The sequence below is a fragment of the Manis javanica genome, chromosome 7 (assembly GCF_040802235.1).
Source record: "Manis javanica isolate MJ-LG chromosome 7, MJ_LKY, whole genome shotgun sequence".
NCBI classification, from domain to species: domain Eukaryota; kingdom Metazoa; phylum Chordata; class Mammalia; order Pholidota; family Manidae; genus Manis; species Manis javanica.
This window is the reverse complement of record NC_133162.1, coordinates 47975769-47990803: the sequence shown is the minus strand read 5'-3', so window position 1 is coordinate 47990803 and position 15035 is coordinate 47975769. Positions and strand designations below refer to the sequence as shown.

At 39.3% G+C, this 15035-nt stretch overlaps 1 protein-coding gene across 3 annotated transcripts in view; it reads right to left on the bottom strand.

Annotated features, from left to right (window-relative positions):
- DNAJC12 (DnaJ heat shock protein family (Hsp40) member C12) overlaps positions 1-15012 on the bottom strand; it is a 129402-nt gene extending 114390 nt beyond the window's left edge. For 2 of the 3 annotated variants that reach the window (XM_073240972.1, XM_073240975.1), the window contains exon 1: positions 14846-14980. The gene's annotated coding sequence lies outside the window, so the exon portion shown is untranslated. Of the gene's footprint in view, positions 1-14845 lie in introns of all 3 variants that reach the window. The other variant, XM_073240977.1, reaches the window with a different exon arrangement.
- Between the last annotated feature and the right edge of the window lie 23 nt (positions 15013-15035).

Sequence of the window (15035 nt, the reverse complement as noted above, 5' to 3'; positions counted from 1 at the left end):
GAACCCTTGTGGAAGCCACATCCATGTTAACTTCATCTGCCAGCCCATATCTTGTTCAGTCCATTCCAAGGCAAACAAGGGCTGGCTCTGGGGGGCCCGTCGAAGGCAGAAAAAAGCATCCTTTAAGTCTAGGCAAATGAACCATTTGGCAGACCCCAGGATCTGGCTGAGGAGGGCATACAGGTTTAGGACTACTGGGTGCAAAAAAACAGTCACCTTGCTGATGGCTCACAGGTGTTGACTGGCTGGTACCCTCCCCCTGGCTTTTTGACTGGTAGGAGCAGAACATTCCAGGGTGACTGACACTTGACTAGAATGCCTGCTTCTTTGAGTCTGATCAAGTGTTCTTGGAAGCCTGCTTTCGTCTCTTGTGAAAGGGGGTACTGCTGCTGTCTTTGTGGTTGTGCCCATGGAGTCAATTCTACTATGACAGGGACTCGGTTATGGGCAAGGCCAGGTGGGTTGTCTTCAGCCCATACCGAGGGGAAGGCCGTTCTGAATTTAGGCGTACTACTTGAAGGGACCTGGGCACAGAATAGCCTCCATTCCTCTTCCCTGGGTGTGGATATTGCCAGTATGACGGACCCTGGCTCTTCTTGCCCTGTATTTAATTTGAGGCTGGTGCATCCAGTTGGTTCAAAAGTATTTGGGCTTCAAGTTTGAGAGTATATCTCAGCTTTGGAGGGGAATGCAGCACTCAGGTAGGTAGAGGAATTCACATCTGACCTTGTGGCCCCCAAGTTCACATTGACAGGCTTGGCAGAAGTGTTGCTGGACTTCTTTTGACCCGGTGGCTCCAAGAATAGTTGCAGTTCTACTGCTGAAGGAGGCTACAGGGAGGGTGACTGCAGTGTTCTGCCCCTGTATCAATCATAAAAGTCATGTTTTGGCCCCACCTTCATTTTGACCACAGGCTCATGGGGGCTGAGAGTGAGAGAGCCATCCTTGTCAATCTGAGTTTGTTCCTGCCAAGTCAGTGAGCCTTTCCTTGTGAGGCTCGTTCTGGTAGCAACTGGGCTTTGGGGCTCTGCCTCAGTTGGGGCACTTGTTATTCCAATGCCCCTTCTCTTCATAGTAAGTGCAGCAGTCTCTGGCTAGGGGATTCCTAGGCTTCCCCTCTCTTGGTGCCCAGTTTTTTGTTTTTTGTTTTTTTGCTTTTTGGTCATCTCTTTCTTTTAGGGCAGCTGCCAGGAGGCTGCTGGCCTTTCTCTTCATTTGTGTTTCAGCCTGTTGGCCTGAACTCTCTTTAGATATACTTTGTTGGCAATTTCAGTCAGGTGGGTGATATTCATTCTGGCACAGCCTTCAAGTTTTTGGAGCTTCTGTCTGATGTCTGGGGTAGCTTGAGCCATGAATGAAGTGTTGACTGTCTGTTGGCTCCCTTGTGACTCAGGGTATAAGGGGGTATAGGTGCCATAAGCTTCACACGGCCTTTCTTTTTTTTTTTAGTTTAGTGCTTAGCTTTTCTTTTCTTTTCTTTTTTTATTTTTTATTAAGATATTATTGATATACACTCTTATGAGGTTTCACATGAAAAAACAATGTGGTTACTACATTTACCCATATTATCAAGTCCCCACCCATACCCCAATGCAGTCACTGTCCATCAGGCTTCACATAGCCTTTCATAATAGTCCCCAGGAGACTTTGCTGGTTGTTGAGTGACTGAAGATATTTTAGTCATGTTCATGGGCTTTTTGGACCTGGCTTTGATCTCCTGGAGAAGGGCATCCCGACATGGGCAGATCTGTTGTTGTCCCTCAGTGGTGGTGAAGTCCCATTCAGGGTGCTCCTCAGGGACAGCAATTTCAATCCATGCACCTTGATCAAGGACCCCAGTTGGTACGTGTTCTTCCAGGTATCAGAGAGCCCCTCTTATAATCCGCCTCCTCTCTTCTGTGTTGAACAGGGTGCAGAGAAGCTGTTGCGGAGAATTCTTCCCAGGTCAGTCAATGGGTTTGGAAGGGGGATTCCCTGAGATCAACCAGGGTTTGTGGCTTCTGCAAGTATAACAGGGTATTGTGTTTCCAATTGAGGTCTTTTGTGGAGAAGGGCTTATAGTGAAGCATGGACCGGCCAGGCTGGGTGGTCCCGTCTTCATCGTGCCTCTCGGGCTCCCGTGTCTCTTGTACCAGCACCTGAAGGGTTCCTGTGCATAGTCAAGGGTGCTGTCTGGCTGCTGGTCTGGGAGAGAGTGGGTCCACCAGACCTGGAGGCGGCAGAGAAAGTGATGTCGTCAGACTGTCTGGAACCAGGGGGCAGGGTACTGATGGTCTTGGGGGCACATAAGATGGGGGTGATATTGGTTCTTCCTCTGGATCACCAGCAAGAATTTGCAGAGGTTCAGGCTTCTGTTGGTCTTTTGTGAGCTGCTTTGTTGAGGCGACTAAGACCCCACCTTGTCCCTGCCTGTTGCAAGTCAATCATGCCCAAGGAGGAAGGGTTTGGGCAACTCCTAACCAGGAGTCAATATATGGGAACTGATCAGGATGGCCTGGATCTCCAGTGATGACCTGCCAGACTCAGTAGACTGTTGGAACATCTAGGGTCCCTTCTGGAGGCCAACCTACACTAAAGGTGGGCCATTCTGATTCACACAGGGTTTTCAACTTGCCGGGGGGTCATTTTACTCTGTAGTCTCCTGAAAATCCCTTCCTGAAATTTCTGATCATGGTTTCAAGAACTGTGGGCTTGCTGTGTCCTGACCCCATGATGTACATGAAACAATGTCTCAAGGACAAGGGAGGGGGTGCCCCTTCAGAGAGGAGACCAGTCAGGTGCCCATCTGTTCACTCTCCTCTCAGAGAATTTGATCAGCCTTGACTAAGGCGCACCTGTATAAGTCCCAGGCCAGGTCAGCCAAAGCTGTGTCACTGTTATGTCGTGGCAGTCAACCATGAATACAGCAAAGGGCCCACTCAGATTCTACAGTGCAGATTGTGTAATCACAGATTCAGTGCAAACAGAATTGTTTCAGTCACTATGCACACTCACTCACACATTCAGACCCAATTTTAAACATTCCCTCCTTGGGAATTCCTACCTGGACTTCTAAGAAGTCTCTGGGAGGTGATCAGGCTCCCCTTCCACCCCAACAGGTGGGAACTGGCTGGGTCAGGGGCACCAGGGCCTTACTGTAATCTGACATCAGAACCAGATCTTCCCCTGCCGAGACTCAAGTCCGGCAGGAAGAGCAGAGCGGGGCTAGCCCAAGGCAAGTGGGTGGGAGACTGACGAAAGATCAGGCAGGGCACACCTTCTCCATTGTGATTGAGCATTCCATCACCACCCCGCCATTACCCCAAACCAGTGGCAACAATGGGCCAGTGCAGTTGGGTTTCCCAGTCAGGGAACCAAATGTTAAGGAAAACCTGGACTGGATCATTGATTGAAGAACCAAGCAGCACTCAGAGGTCTTGGAGGATGGAGGTTTATTTCACACCAGCAGGCTCAGAGGAGAGTGATCTCCAAAAGTCTGAGCCCCAAACACAGGCAAGAGGAGCAATTTATACCTTTCCACTTCCATATACGTGGCAGTTTGGCGCACGTGGCAAGCAAAGCAGAAGAAGAACCTGGAAGGGTCTCAAAGTGTGGGGGTGCTGAGAGTCTCCTGCTGACCCTATCAGCCATTATTGAATATTTTCCTTATCAATTTGAAATTAGCTTGTTATATTTACCAAGTAACTACAGAGAAATTTTTGCCACACAAAGTCCAGGAGAGATCATTGACTACAGTAGATCATTCTGATCCCTCATGTATGAAGTAATATTTAGAATGAATAAATCCTATTTAAGAGGCTTCCCAGCATTAGGAAGCGGGAGTCATAGAAGAGACTACTCATCTTAGTTCCTCTGTTGGGTTTCTGACTCTTCCTTTGAGGCACGAGTACCAAAACTTACTTGGTTATATGAAGCTATACATTATTAATGATTATAAATTTTATGATTCATTCATAAAATTTATTGAACCCCAGTAATGCTAGGTATTGGGTGAAAAGCTGAAGTCAAAAGTGAAAAAAAGGTAGGTAGTCACTAACTTTACAAAGTGGAAAAGAGGTTACACTCATTCAAGTTCTTGTTACATTATCAAATATTTATATTTTAATTCTACTAATTATGCATTAGCATAATTAGCATATTTGGAGACTTTTTCATAGTGAGTCGATCTTATGTAAAATGTATGATTACATGTTTTGTTTCTTCATTTATTCTTATTTGTATTAAGATATAATTTACATATAACATTACATTAGTTTCAGAGGTGTACAGTATGATTTGATACATATATGTCTAAATGTTGCAAAATGATCATCACAAGGGTCTAGTCTAGTTAACATCCATCACCAGTTATAAATTTTTTTTCTTGTGATGGGAACTTTTAAGATCTACTCTCTTAGCAACTTTCAAATATGCAACATGTTATTTTTAACTACAGTCACTATGTTGTACATTACATCCCCACAACTCAATTATTTTATAACTGGAAGTTTGTACCTTTTGACCACCATCATAAAATGTTTTTATAATAATTACCACAGTGCACATTAATATAATTTTTTGTTGAGAAATGAAGACTTTCAGACAGAAAATAAACCTAATTTTGCTGATTAGATTGATAATGATGACTAGCTTTGCTACTTAAATTATGTGGTAGACATTCTGTACCTGCACTGCCCAATAGAGTGCCACTGGCTACATGTGGCTAAAGTAACTGAGGAATTGAATTTTTAGTTTTAAATTTGAAAACCTAAGCTATGTTTATTTTATTATATAGATTATATTTTGCAATATTTGCATATATTGATCTAAATTAAAAAGATCATTAATTTCATCTGTTTTTTTAGTGTAGGTACTAAAAAATTGGATTTGGATACTGTGGTTCACATTCTGTTTCTATTGGACATCATTGTACTGTATGTTGTCTGAGCTAAATCTGGAACTTCAAGGTTTTGACAAAGACATAATCAAGGTACTTGATAACATAAAAGAATGTTATTAACAATGTTGTATTGAACTTAAAATATGTAATATTCTAACCTTTCTTTACTAGATAAAACAAGGTCCCTCAAATAGAAGAAACCTGGGTGCAATTAATTCTTGGTAAGTCTTGCTAGCCTCACAAAATGAGAAGGTGAATGACTCAAATGACTGACTGACAAATCCTTTTGAAAGTCAGGTAGTTTCTAGTCCTTTCCTTCCAAATACCAAGGAAGAAACTAATCAAACTGTCAGTTATTAGAGCATTAGAAATACTTTTTGAAAATATAAAATTATGTCAATTAATATATGACAAAGGAGGCAAGAATATAAAACAGAAGAAGAAAACCTTTTCAATAAATGATGTTGGAAAAACTGGTCGGTACATGCAGAAGAATGAAACTGGACCTCTATCTTACACCATACACAAAAATAAACTCAAAGTGGATTAAAGACCTGAAGATCTGAAACCATACAATCCCAAGAAAAAAACATAGGCAGCCAACTCTTGAGAAATATCATTAGTAATTTTTCTGAATATGTCTCTCCAGGCACAGGAAACAAAAGCAAAAATAAGTAAGTGAGACTACATTAAATAAAAATGCTTCTTCACAGCAAAGAACACCATAAACAAAATGAAAAGGCAACCTACTGAATGGAGGAAGATATTTGCAAATGATTTATCCCATAAGGGCCTAATAGCCAAAATATATAAAGAACTCATACAATTAAACACCAGATAAAAATAGGTAGAGGCCCTGAACATTTTTCCAAAGATGTACTGACACACACATGAAAAGATGTTCAACATTACTAATCATCATAGAAATGCAAATCAAAACTACAATGAGATATCACTTCACACTAGTCAGAATGGCTACAATCAAAAAGACAAGAAAATACAAATATTGGTGAGGATGTGGAGAAAAGGGAACCCTTGTGCACTGTTACTGGGAATGTAAATTGGAAAGCCTCTATCAAAAGCAGAATGCAGATTTCTCAAAAAACTAGAAATACAAATACCATACAACCTAGTAATTACAATTCTGGGAATTTACTCAAAGAAAACAAAATCAGTAATTCAAAAATATATGTGCATTCCTGTGTTTACTGCAGCATTATTTACAATAAGCCAAGATATGGAAGGAACCTAAGTGTCCATTGGTAGGAGAACATGTTATATATATACAATGGAATATTACTCAGCCATAAAAAAGAATAAAATTTTCCCATTTGCAACAGTATGGATGGGCCTAGAGAGTATTATGCTAAGTGAAATAAGTCAAACTGAGAAAGACAATACCATATGATTTCACTTATATGTGGAATCTAAAAAAATACAGCAAATGAACAAACAGAACAGAAATAAACCCACGTACACAAAGGACAGATTGGTGACTGCCATAGAGGAGGTGTAGAATGGAATAAGTGAAAAGGAAAAAAAAATCAGTTGAGAATGTTTGATATCTTGATCTTGGTGATGGTTATATGAGTTTTTACACATCAAAATACACTGAGCTATACACTAAAATTTGTGCACTTTATTGCATGTATCCAATTGAAAAAAAAAAGAAAATTATATGAGTTTTAGCATGTAACTAGGAAGTACAAAGAACTAGGTAACAGCAGTAACAAAATTCCATTTATATCTGCTTATGTATATGGTCAAGGTTTTTCAGTGCTGATTGATGCTGAACCTGTCTCATTCTAGTAATAACTAGTATTCATTTACAGATACTTAAACTAATTGAAAAAAATTTTTAACTTCCACACGTCTTTAAAGTATGCACTTCTAAAATAATTGTTTTTTTCCTAAATAATTATCAAAATTACATTAGTGAATTCTCAAAAACTAAAAATAGAAATACCATATGACCCAGTAATTCCACTTCTGGGAATTTACCCAAAGTAAACAAAATCATTAATTTTAAAAGATACATGCAGATTAATAAATAAAGTATGTCATTCTGGTAAATTGTATAATAATAATGGTAACAATAGCTCAATACAGAAAAAATGTTTTTAACATTCAGGGGAGGTTTTTTTTAAACTAAGTTTCAATTTAAATATATATTTTCATAGTACTGAGGTATGATATGTGATCAATAAAAGACTTTTCAAGACTTCTGTTACTGGCTAAGATGGAATAAACCCACTACAACTTATCTTTCCCAATGATTACAACTAAAAAATCTGGACAAAAAATATAGAAAGCAACTGCTTGAGGGCTCACAAAAAGTAAGCAATAGCAGATTGGTGAGAGTGAAAAAGTAAATAGTATAAGGCAAAGAAGGACACGTACAGGGGTGACTTTCCTGTATTTTTCCTCTTTTCTCCCCTAGCTTTGACCCAAAGGCAGCCACAGTGTGTAACTGCACAGTTGACACAGGCATCAAAAACTCCTAGAGACCATCTGTGGAGTATAACAACAAAGCGAAAACTGAAGGAACAAAACAGCAGCAGACTCACAGAACCCAAGAATGGACTAACAGTTACCAAAGGGAAAAGGACTGGGAGGGTGGCTGTGAAAGGAGGGAGAAGGGTTAAAGGGGCATTACAATTAGCACACATAATGTAGGGGGGGCACAGGGAAGGAAGTATAGCACAGAGAAGACAAGTAGTAACTCTATAGCATCTTACTACACTGATGGACAGTGACTGTAATGGGGTATGTGGTGGGGACTTGATAATAGGGAGAATGTAGTAACTACAATGTTGCACATGTGAGCCCTGAGCATAAGACTGTGTTATCAATGATACCTTAATAGAAAAAAAACTCCTGGAGAAACCCTGTATTTCTGTTCAGCAGACCAGGAGAGGGGGCTCCTGCAAGCACAAGAGAGTGGTGGAAACCTCCTTGCTTTTTGCTCGAGTCCCAGAACTGCACTGTGGTGGCAGTGGCACAGACATTTAAAATCCCAACTGAAACTTGTCTTTAAGGACAGAGGAACTGAGATAAAGGAACCCTGTGATCTGAAGACTGGGGAGTTGTGGGGGAATCCCCATTATTTTCTTCTGTCTTTTCTTTCACTGCCTTGCCCCTAAGTCGGGCCCAACCATATAGAACTGTGTGGCAGCCTGGCTGCTAAAGCTCCAAGAAAAAGCTCATCCTTCTCATCAGAAAACTGAGAAAGGCAAACCCTGGTCACTGGAGAGTGTGGGGGAAACCTGAAAAGGAGAGCTAGAGTAGGGACTCCCTAATTCTGATCAATAAAAGTGATAAACAGCTGGCCAGACTGACCAAGAAAAAAATGGAGAAGACACAAATTACCATTATTAGGAATGAAAGAGGAAACATTACTGTGAACCCTAAAGACATCAAAAAGGTAATGACTATACTGCAAACAAGTCTACTCCCATAAATTAAGATGCTTAGAAGAAATGGACCAATTCTTTGAAGGACACAAAGTACCAAAAGTCACACAAAAAGAAATAGATAACCTGCGTAGTTTTATATCTATTTAAGAAATTGAATTTGTAGTTAAAAATCCAGTCTACCAAACACTTAAGGATGAAATAACTAAACATAAGAGAAGAGGACATTTTCCAACTCATTTTAGGAAGCCTGAATACCCTGACCCCAAAACCAGAGAAAGATATTACAACAAAGTAAAGCTACAGAGCAATACCACTTACGAACATAGATAAAATGATCTTTCACAAAATACTGGTAAACTGAATCCAGTAGGAGTTATCATGGGAATGCAAGGCCGACACACATTAAAAAGTCAAACAGTGAACATGTGTAAGCCAAGGAATGCCAAGGATTGATGGCCACCATGAGGAGCTAGGAAAAGGCAAGAAAGCGTCTACTGAGAGTCTCCGAAAGAGCACTGCCCCGCTAGCACCTTGATTTTGTACTTCTAGCCTCCTAAACTGTGAAACAGTAAATTTCTGTTGTTTTAAGCCCTTTCCCCACCAAAAAAAATCAATCAATGTAACTCACCATTTCAACAGACTGAAGAAGAAAAATAATAAGGTCATCTCAGTAGGTACAGAAAAAGCACCTAACAAAATTCAACATTCATTCAGGAAAAAAAAACAAACTCAGCAAAGTAGGGATAAAAGACAAGTAACATCTATAAAAAGTTACAGTTAATATCATATGTAATTGGAAAGACTGAATGTTCCCTCCTAATATCTGAAAGAAATCACATATTTAACAAAGAATTTTAATCCAGAATATATAGAGAATTTACAAAACACAACAAACCCTATGATAAAGGAGTCAAGAATATACAATGGGGAAAAGATAGTTGTTTCAATAAATGGTGTTAGGAAAACCGTGATCTACCTTTTACCATACACAAAGATCAATTCAAAATGGATTTAAGACTTTATTTAACATAAGATGTAAAACCATAAACTTCTTAGAGGAAAAGAGGGGGCAAGCTCCTTCACATTGGTCTTAGTGATGATTTTTGGGATTTGACATCAAAAGCAAAGGCAACAAAAACAAAAATAAACAAGTGGGACAACATCAGACTAAAAAGTTTCTGTACAACAAAGGAAACCATCAGTGAAATGAAAAGGCAACTTACAGAAGGGAGAAAATATTTGCAAATCATATATGTGGTAAGGGATTAATATATGTGTGTGTGTGTATATATATATACACATAATATATATGTGTGTACACACACTACATATACATATATTAAATAATTATGTTATATAAATTCATATAACTCAATTGAAAATAAAACAATCCAATTAAAAAATGGGCAGGGGATCTGACTAGACATTTTCCCAAAGACATAGAGATGGCCAAGAGGTACATGAAAGGCACTCAACATCAGTAATCATCAGGGAGAGCAAATCAAAACCACAGTGAGATAACACTTCATACCCAAAGAATCAAAAGTTAAGGCTATCAAAAAGGTAAGAAATAATAAGTGTTGAGAAGGATGTGGGGAAAAGGAAACCCTTGTGTACCTTTTGTGGGAATACAGCCACTGTGGAAAATAGTATGGATATTCCTCAAAGGATTAAAAACAAAAACTAACACATAATCCAGCAATCCACTTCTGGGACTTATCCAAAGAAAATGAAATCCTATCTTGAAAAGACATCTGCTCTTCTATCTTCACTGCAGCATCACATACAATAGCCAAGACATGGAAACAACCTAACTGTCCATCAATAGATGAATGGATAAATGTGGTCTCATTATATATAATGAAATATTATTCAGCCATAAAGAAGGAAATACAGTGGACCTTGAGGGTGTTATGCTAAGTGAAATGAGTCAGACAGAGAAAGATAAACACTGTCTGATCTCATTTACATGTAGAATGAACAGATTGATGGTTGCCAGCGGCAAGGGGTGGAGAGGTGGGTGTGGGTAAAATGGGTGAAGGTTGTCAAAAGGCATAAACTTCCAGTTATATGACAAATAAATCCTGGGGATGTAATGTATAGTATGGTAACTATAGTTAACAATACTGTATTATGTATTTCAAAGTTGCTAAGACAGTGTATCTGATAAATTCTCATCACAGATACACACAGAACTCTGTAACTATGGTGAGCAGTGTTAACTAAACTTTGGTTATCATTTTGCAATATATTCATATGTTAAATATTATGTTGTACACCTAAAATACAATATATTTCAATTATGTCTCAATTTAAACAGAAAACAAACAATATAATGGACAAGACTGACTTGCATGCATGCTACAGAGGAATTGACTGTGAAAGGAAGAGTGAATCATCATTGTAGTCTTATTTCAGGAAATATCACAGCTACCCCAACCTCTAGCAACCACCACCTTGATCAGTGAACAGTCAACAACATACAAGAAAGACCTACCACCAGCAAAAAGACTATGACTCACTAAAAGTTCAGAGAATGGTTAGCATTTTTACCCTTACAATATTTTTAAATTAAGGTATGTACTTTTTTTTAGACATGACACTATTACACACTAAATAGATTGATGACAGTGTAGTGTGAACAAAACTTGTATGTGTCCTGGAAAACCAAAAAATTCATTTGACTTGCTTTCTGGTGATACTCACTTTATTGCAGTGGTCTGGACCCAAACCTGCAGCATATGCAACATATGCCTGCACCAGAACCATGACAGAATCACATCTGCTTGGCTTGTTGTGATACTTAGGAAGTTTAAAAAGAAGTGGTCTCACACAGGACCTCCCAAGGTGGAGGCGCTTAATGAAATTCCTAGAGCCCTGAGTCTAGGCCTCAGGTTGTAGTTTCAAATAATGATTGCTCTTTTCCTTTTCAATTGTTTTTAAAAAGTGCTCATTTTAATACATGAAATTTTAGGAAGAAATGTTTATTGATGTGCCCTCAAACCTCCCATCTATGCCCAGTCCCTCTATCAGGGATGGTAATATGTTAATGTTTTGATATGTAACTTTCCATACTTTTTCCAAGCCCCTAAATCCGTATTTGTACATAAGTATAAGGTGGTTTCTAAAATAATAAAAAAGGGATACTTATTAAATAATGAAAAAGATCATAAAATACACACTTTTGTGAATTTGCTTTATCACACCAGTACTAGAGAGCTGATGGTATGGAGGTGAACCAGATGAAGAATCATAAATGTTCCTTAAGAACAACACTTAGAGCTCTTTTTAATGACTGCATAATATGCCATAGTATGTGTACATCATAATTTGGTCAACAGATTTCCTACTGAAGATGTTTGGATTGTTTGACTTTTTCCAGCAACATCATGCCATAATAAACATTCTTGTATTCATATCCTTACATATTCGTGTGCTTATTTAAGATATATGGGATTTTCTATTGAAACGTGCATGTGTGTATTTATAATTTTAGTAAGTATTTACAGGTTATTTTCCAACACTATGACAACAGTATGTGAGAGTATCTATCAGTTTCCCCATATCCTGGCAAGCAATGGATGGTAACAATAAAAATTTTTTTGTTTTTGCCTACTTGAGTAAAAAATGGTATCTCATTGTTTTATTTACATATCCCTAACTACTAATAGATTTAACATATTTTAAATTTTTATGTACTCAAATATATATTTTTAAAATAGCTTTTGTGTTAGTTTAGTTCTTCTTTAATGCAGTTATATAATATCCTAAAATCATAGTATTTTTACCATATTTTTTCATTTAGCTCTTCCATCTACCTGAAATTTATTTTTGTACCTAGTATGAGGTAGGAACCTGTATTTGTATTTGCTACATTAATAACCAGTTTTGCCAATATTTTTTAGTACACAAAGAGTTGATACTAACTCCCCCACTAATTGCAGTCTCATTAATTACAGTCACATATTAAAGCTATAAGGCCTATTTATTTGTTTATTTCAATAAACTGCTAAGTTAGCCAGAATATTACGTTAGCTCCTTGAACATTTGCTCCCCAGTGGAAAGTCCTATATGGGAAACCTGCTCAGGGGGTTTAGGACTAGAAAACCAGTTAAAAATCTTAGTGACTAGTGTTAAAAGTCTATGACAGCCTTTGGTATAATAAAAAATAAGTATTTTGTCTTTGTTCCTGTTCAAAAGTCCTACACCCTGGAATTCCCTGATAGGAGCATCTTTTGTTATTTATAATGAGTCTCTTTCCATCACCCCGGAGTTTATGTTAATAAGGTGACCTACAGTGGAGCCCCTAGATAGGCTCAGGATGGGCCTGGTTAGCAGAAACTCCAAGTGATGAGAGGACCCATGCTGCCCGTCACCTTTCATTCAGTAATTCTTTTCCTATATGGAAATCTTCATTTAGATTCTTAATTCTTGCATTCAGTAAACGTGTCGATTACTCTACTAAAGAGTTGGTGGTACTCAGGTGAACTAGATGAACAAAATTCCTGCTGTAGTTGGGGGGAGCCAGTCAATAAAACACACAGAGAAAAATGAGTTAAATAAAATAAGGAATGTGTTCTGTTCTGAAAAAGCAGAAAGGACTCATTCTAGGGAAGAAGGCACAGGCAAAAAAGTATGACAAATATGTGGCAGGGATGTATGTATTTATTTTAAGTGCTCCCAGAGTTATTTTGTACATATGTACACGCAAATGCATACATGCCTGGTCTTCCTTCTATACTCCCCCTTTCATTTTTTCCCAAATAGCACTATCCAATACACATCATTCTAGATCTTGCACAGTGCAGCTTTATTGTATCATATGAGAACTTAAAGAACTTCTTCATTAAGAAGAAATGGCTTTGTAACATGAAAAGCTCAGTTTAGAGTATATTAATGCTACAAATATTTACAAGGAGGTCAAGGCCAGATTCACAGGAGACTGAAAAACTGAATGTGAACTTGAAGATTTAAGGACTAAGAATGACTTGAATTTCAGGCAAGGAGTTCTCAGAAGTCTAGTTAGGAGCATTTTTGTTTTGCTTTGCTTTTTAATACAATTTCGATCTCTCATTTATCCTAACTGCCACACATACCCCATGTTTGACTGCTCAGCACACTAGCAATCACTCATACTGATCACATAGCATTTAATCAACACCAGTAAGTATCTTTGATGCACAATACATGTAAATGAATAAATAAGTAACAAGATAACCATTTCCACCTCTTTCTCATAAAAGGTGGGAATTTGGGGGGAAAATGACCTTTAACATTCATATATTACACCCCACCAATGTGGCTGAAATTCAATTTATGAAATATTTTGTAGGATGAGACAGACAAAGTGAGGAAAGAATAGGGCCAGGTCTGTCAGCCAGGAAGCATGAGGTGCCTATGTAGTTGGGAAGTAGAGAGAGCCTGTGAGGGAAGGAAGGACAACAGGATTTGGTCCCTGGTTAGAGGGCATCAATCAGAACACTTCAAAGATGATCCGAAGGCTTGTAGGAAGAGAGATCACACTTTCAGAAATGAAGTGACCAGTAAGGAGAGATTCTCATTTTAATGTGAGGTACAAAGACTTGGATTTAGGTGGGACCTTAGAGATAACATGTCCAACATTCTAACTTAAGACTGAAGAACCTGAAGTGCTTGCCTAAATTTGCACAAGTAAGGGGCGCGGTATAGGCACCACCCAAGTTTAAGGGATGAATTATAAACTCAGAGACGTCCTTCAGGTGGATAGAAACGCCATACTCCAGAAGCAGATACCCTACCAAGCCCTAGCTCTAGATCTGCCAAGTATATGAGTCTTTAGATACTGGAGTGACAGAGTCCTGGAAGTTCAGGGTACGTGGAAAGTAAGTGGCTTCAAGTAGGGAAGGAACTAATACTTCTGACCTTCTACGTACCCCTCACCTTACAATTGGCTATCTCATTTAATTCTTACCACAACCGTACAAAATAGGTATTATCATTTTAGCGATGAGAAGCCGGGTTTAGAAAAGCTAAATAAATTGCTCAAGCTAAAAATGACGGATCTCAAATTCTAACCCAAACCCAGATGTGTATAGAGGCCAAGTCTTGCTCATTCCGCGCTCTCATACCGCCCTACTTGAATCAATACACTTGATTTTATGTCCAGAGAAGTGACTTCACACACATGCAGAAAGGCTGATCCACAACCTCTCGGGTAAAAGGTCTGGGTGTGGGGGGAACATGCCTTTAAGGACTTGAAAATCTACGCGATCCTACAAATGATGGGGAGTTGGGGGGAAGCAATCAGCTAAGGAGACAAGCGAGGAGGAGGAAAGGGACTCAGAGCTGCGGTCAGAGGGGTGTGAGGAGGAAAGGCGTGAACTGCGTCCTTTTGCCTCTACTCATCCCCGTTATCAAAACAGACCGGCCATCGAGCGCATCAGAGAGCGAAGCCTTGGCCAGCTTCATTCCTTATCGCCTCCCAGGAACTAAATTTTAGTCCTTAGCTTAAATCTGGAAAGACTAAGTAAGGAAAGCAAGGTGTGCACTTCAGGCAGAAGTGGAAACTTACAGTGTGAACCAAAACGTGAGCCATCCAGAGGCAGTGATTTGAGGACGGTTTCAAAGAGTTGAGAAAGGCGAGGGAAGTAGCAGACGCGCCGGCCGCCAGGGAGGGGCCGCAGCCGCCCGCGCCGCGTTTCTTCGCGGCGCACGCCGCCTCCGCCCGGCACGTGATCCGCCGTGTTGTGGTCCGGCCGGCG